The sequence below is a fragment of the Clytia hemisphaerica genome, unplaced genomic scaffold (assembly GCF_902728285.1).
Source record: "Clytia hemisphaerica strain Z4C2 unplaced genomic scaffold, Clytia hemisphaerica genome assembly, whole genome shotgun sequence".
Lineage (NCBI taxonomy): Eukaryota > Metazoa > Cnidaria > Hydrozoa > Leptothecata > Clytiidae > Clytia > Clytia hemisphaerica.
This window is the reverse complement of record NW_027103612.1, coordinates 40,468-45,501: the sequence shown is the minus strand read 5'-3', so window position 1 is coordinate 45,501 and position 5,034 is coordinate 40,468. Positions and strand designations below refer to the sequence as shown.

General features: G+C 33.3%; 1 long non-coding RNA gene across 1 annotated transcript; it reads left to right on the top strand.

Annotated features, from left to right (window-relative positions):
- Positions 1 to 3,733: 3,733 nt before the first annotated feature.
- LOC136802198 (uncharacterized) lies at positions 3,734 to 4,966 on the top strand. The gene is made up of 3 exons (XR_010845976.1): positions 3,734 to 3,830; positions 4,260 to 4,353; positions 4,688 to 4,966. It is a non-coding gene; the product is annotated as an uncharacterized lncRNA (long non-coding RNA).
- Positions 4,967 to 5,034: the final 68 nt, after the last annotated feature.

Sequence of the window (5,034 nt, the reverse complement as noted above, 5' to 3'; positions counted from 1 at the left end):
ACTGGTAACCAAATACCCGAACATGATTCAAGGTCTCTAACCCAATTCTACTACGCCATGTCTACTTGCATTAATACATTAGTGAAAATGAAGTATACGGCTGACATCCACAGCACTGATGTTCTGAGACAAATACTGAACACTGGGCGAAATCTTGTCTTTCCATTTTCGAAAGATGTTGAGAAGATCAACTTTCGACAAATTTCCAAAATTTTCGAAAGATGAAGTTTCAAATTTGTTGAAAGATATTGGAAGCTCATCTTTCGATGTCTTTCGACTTTTAGGAAGATGAACTTCTCTATTTTTCCAAGATTTGGAAAGACGAACTTACAAGTTTGTTGAATTTTGTTGAAAATTCATCTTCCAACAACTTTCTATTTTTCGAAAGACGAACTTCTCTGTATTTCAAAAGTTTTGAAATATGAACTTTCAATTTTTCAAAAAGATATCGAAAAGTCGTTTATCGACGTCTTTCAACTTTTCGAAAGATGAACTTCTCTGTATTTCAAAAGTTTCGAAATTTGAACTTTCAATTTTTTAAAAAGATGTCGAAAACTCGTATATCGACGTCTTCCAACTTTTCGAAAGGCGAACTTTTACACTTTTACGTTTAATGTTTAATGTTTAATATTTTTTAAATACACGCTTTTTATAGGAACAATTTTAAAAGAACACGAGTTTGCTGATTTTAATGGGTTTTAATAGATTTTAAGCCATTTTAATTTCTTAAGGAAAAAAACTAATCGTAAGAACATTTAACCCTAAAAACCTCGAAAAATTAAGAACAGTCCAGACAGCCCAGCCTGAGCCAAAATTTTCTGGTTCTTCTTGTAAAAAAAGCAAAAATTTCGACGCTCATATTTCGACGTCTTTCAACTTCTCAAAAGATGAACTTCTCTTGGTTTTTCCTAGACGATGCTATCGTCCGTATAATATGTTATTATGATATAACATAGTTTGTATATTATAAAACGTAATATGTTTCGCGGCGGATAGAGTCTGTGTTTAGACATTGAGCCCTTCCGAGTTTTTACCCGCCCGCGCGGACAAAATTTCCGCCCGACTGCTAATTTGCGTGTTTGAGGTTATTCTTTATTATTCGAATTCGTCTTAGACTATAGCATAGTCTAGGTTTTTCCATGTTGCTGAAAGAAGGACGCGCCAAAACGTTGATGATTACCGGGGATCAAAAAGACTATTTGAAGCATAATTTTTGACGTTTAAAACACAAGAAGATACTAAAATATCTAAATTTCTTGTAAAATGAACTAGTTCTAAGTGTATTACATACACAGTTTATGGTTAAATACTGTAAATATAATATCCACATCATTGGAAGTACTTTTGCAAACCCCCGGAAAAAAACTTAGATTATTTTCGAATGTTATGATTTATGATTGCCGGCAAGATTTCTTTTTGTAATTTTGAAACTGGAAGCTGTAGAGTGGAAGGCAGTGTGGTGTGTGTGATGAGGAAGACAGCAAACCAAAGCAAAGCCAAAATGCAGTGCAAATGGAAACTTTATTCTAAAGATATGAAATGGGAATCAAAAGATGCTAAGGTGAGCTCCTTTTTATATATTTCTAATTATCAACCACACTTCAATCACATGGCTACACCACAGCTTTTCAAAGCTATGGGCAGTTCAAGTTATAGTCTGTTAACCCCCAGTGGACGATGTGGATTTTCCACAACAATTTACTTTTGAAAAACTTCAGGGTATTAGCCTTCCATTGGGAGGCACTTAGAGGCAAAGTTGGGTCGCTGCTGGTGACAGGGTCCCATTTTTAGGGCTCCATAGCCATCAGACGGCTGACCAATTAAATCAGAAAAATTTCAAAACAAATGAACTTTGCAGCTCTGCTAGTAGTAGTACTCTACCATTTTTGTTTTGATTTAATGTTGTATTTCCCAAAAAATTAGATTTTTGATTATTTTGGACAAACTTCAGGGTGGAAATCAGAAAATCTTTTAATTTTTCATCTACTTTTATTAATTTTTGCCACTTTTCAGGGTGAAAATGGGAAAAATTTTGAATTTTTCGTTCTGACAGAGTCCCAATTTTGCCGAAAATTCATATCTGACAGGGTCCACTTTTCAAACTCCAAACGACACATCCCTGTCGGCTGTCTAGATCAGTGCCCCACCCCCTAGGTGAAAGCCTCCTTTTCAAAAGTTTTCCACCAAGGACGTTTTAATACCAATCTTTTATTTATTATAATGTGTAATATATATACAGGAATTCTTCTTGATAATCAACCAAGTAGGGGGTCAAGCAGCTAGTACAAGACATGTCATCTATAATGCCTTTTCGTAAGAAGCTGGTAACATCATCACACATACCACGAGTGGTCCTAAATCCGACGTGGTCTTTCAAAGATACAAACTAAAATGAAAACAATATACCGGGTGCACCAAAAAAAAGTATACAGGTTTGTTGAGATATTGTGGGCTTCAGCATTTAAATTTTTTGTTTATTCTTTTATTATCGTATAGAGGATGCTCTAACTTGAATTTTGAGCTATCATACATTAGATTTGAAAAGGTAGTTCGAAAATTATTTTTAAAAAACTGACTTTTTTTTAATGTCGAAATTTCAAAAAATCGTCTAAAACAGCGAGCAAACTTTTCTCTAGACATTTACCTTTTTTACACATAAAAATACCGAAAAATGCATCAAAACTTGTTACAGAATTTAAAAATATGGTAAAGCAAGCTATTCCCACGTGCGTAATATTTTTGGAAAAGCTGAAAAAAAGTTTTGGAAATCTCCAATAGAGGTTTTGATGTTATGTGTGTGCTATGTGAGAAAACTGTTGAAAAATTAGATCACCATTCCTCCACTTTTTGCTCAAAGAATTTGGGTCTGTATTGAGTTTGCTGGTGTTGGAAATGCTCATGACGTGCAAATAAGATGGATAAACTGTTGGCAAAATATAAATAAGAAAAAAAAGAATAAAAAAACCCAATAAAATTGTGTTTTTGTCATGTCGTCTTATTTATAGCGTGATTGCTGTTTTTAATGATTTTTTGAAATTTCGACATGGAAAAAAAGTCAGTTTTTCTTAAATAACTTTCGAACTACTTTCTCAAATTTAATGTATGATAGCTCAAAATTTAAGTTAGAGCATCCTCTATACGATAAAAAAAGAATGAACAAAAAATATAAATCCTAAAGCTCACAATATCTTGACAAACCTGTATACTTTTTTTTGGTGCACCCGGTAGATATACTGCGCGGATGCATCTGAAGCAAACATAGAATTTTTTTCATACCCGTTATTTGGGGGGTTGGAATTAAGCAAGGCTGTCAAATTTAGGACCACTCACGGTATACACTTAGTACTTTCCTTGAAAATAGGCTTCGACCGTTACAGTGACAGATAAAAAGAATATAATCAGATAAAATAATATCTGGACCCTTTAGAACCTTTGAATTTTTTCATCTTTCAATAGGAGATTACAACATTTTAGAAAACATTTTAGATAATAAATTTCTCTGACAACCCGCAAACCGATTTTAAGATTTTTGTAAGGAAATCAAATTCACATAACACACCACCAGGTACCAACTGGTATGATGTCTTGTACTAACTGCTTGATCCCCCTGGACCAAAGCTGGTCACTTTTGTTTTAACTAGTTGTCTTTCCCATTTTCAGAGGAGATAAATAAAAGTTGGTTGGTTGGAATGCAAGCTGTCAGATCATTTTATTTTGGAAAAATCTTTCTGACTTCCCTGTTAGAATTAATGAAGTCATAACATGGTTGAAGTTAAAAATGATGTTAAATTAAACTCAACGTGGAATATCAAATGATAACATAGCTGAAGGTAGGCCTTTTAGACATAGTTTTTTAGTCTAAAAACAAAGAAATGTTGACGTTTTTGTTTTCGCTATGGAACTGAAAAAGATGACATGATTAAATGCACATTTTTTAATAAGCAACTCCAATTTTCTGGTCAGGCCTAGGGTTACTTAGCATTCTGGTCCATTTTCTGAAAAAAATTGCTTTGAATACCCCTAATATTATACCATATTTATGTGTATTGGGTCAAAGGGCTATAGTTGGCCATGGTTAGATCATCTAAAACAGCTGTCACTTTTCGAGATAGTGGAAAATAATTGACAAATTTGAGGCCTCAAGCCTTAGCAGCCTGATTGCTTATAAAAAATGTGTAGAACAGAGAAATTACTTTTTAAACTCTGAGGTGGCAAGCTTTACAGTGTGTCAAATTTTCATAAAACTTTCATGTTTATAGGATACATTGAATGTGTGTCGACATTGAGCCATTTGGGGATTTCATTGAAAATAGATTCATTTTATCCATTGAACAAGGAACAAAATACAACACGGTAAGTATTTTTTTTTTTTTGTAATATAATCCAGTAATACAAGACTTGATGATACGATTCCATTGTACATCAAAAGAAGCTAAAATTTTGTTACAGCACACAAAGTCTTGACCTAAGTTCAAAATATTTTTGAAAATAGGTTTTTGTAACCTTTTTTAGAACTCTTTAGAAATAAACAATCGGAATATTTGTCTTACTAAAGGGTCTTTCTACTATAGTCTACTGAAAGCTGTAAATAACTTATCAATCAACAATTTTACAAACCTCTTTTAGTTATACACCATTTTGTATGCCTGGATTTCAATACTGATTCAATTTCTATTTGTTTTATTAGGGTCATGACGTAAGGACAGTTACTGGCTGATTTTGAAATGCACTTGAAAAACGATGCTGCAAAACAAAAATGTATGTTGCTGCCATGCAATCAAGATATTTATATGCTTCATGTGGTAGTTCGTTTCAACTTCGAAAATAATAACTTGGTAATATTTTCATTGCAATAATTGGTTGCAGAATGATAGAAGCTATTCTTGTACTCTTTAATGCTTAATTGTAAGATTCAATCTGAACCATCTTCAAGGGATTGACAATACTGTACCATCACGTGTTGTATGGCACATAACCTCAGTCTAATAAGTGAACAACAAACTGAGGACTGGAGTGAGATTGTGGGTCATAATT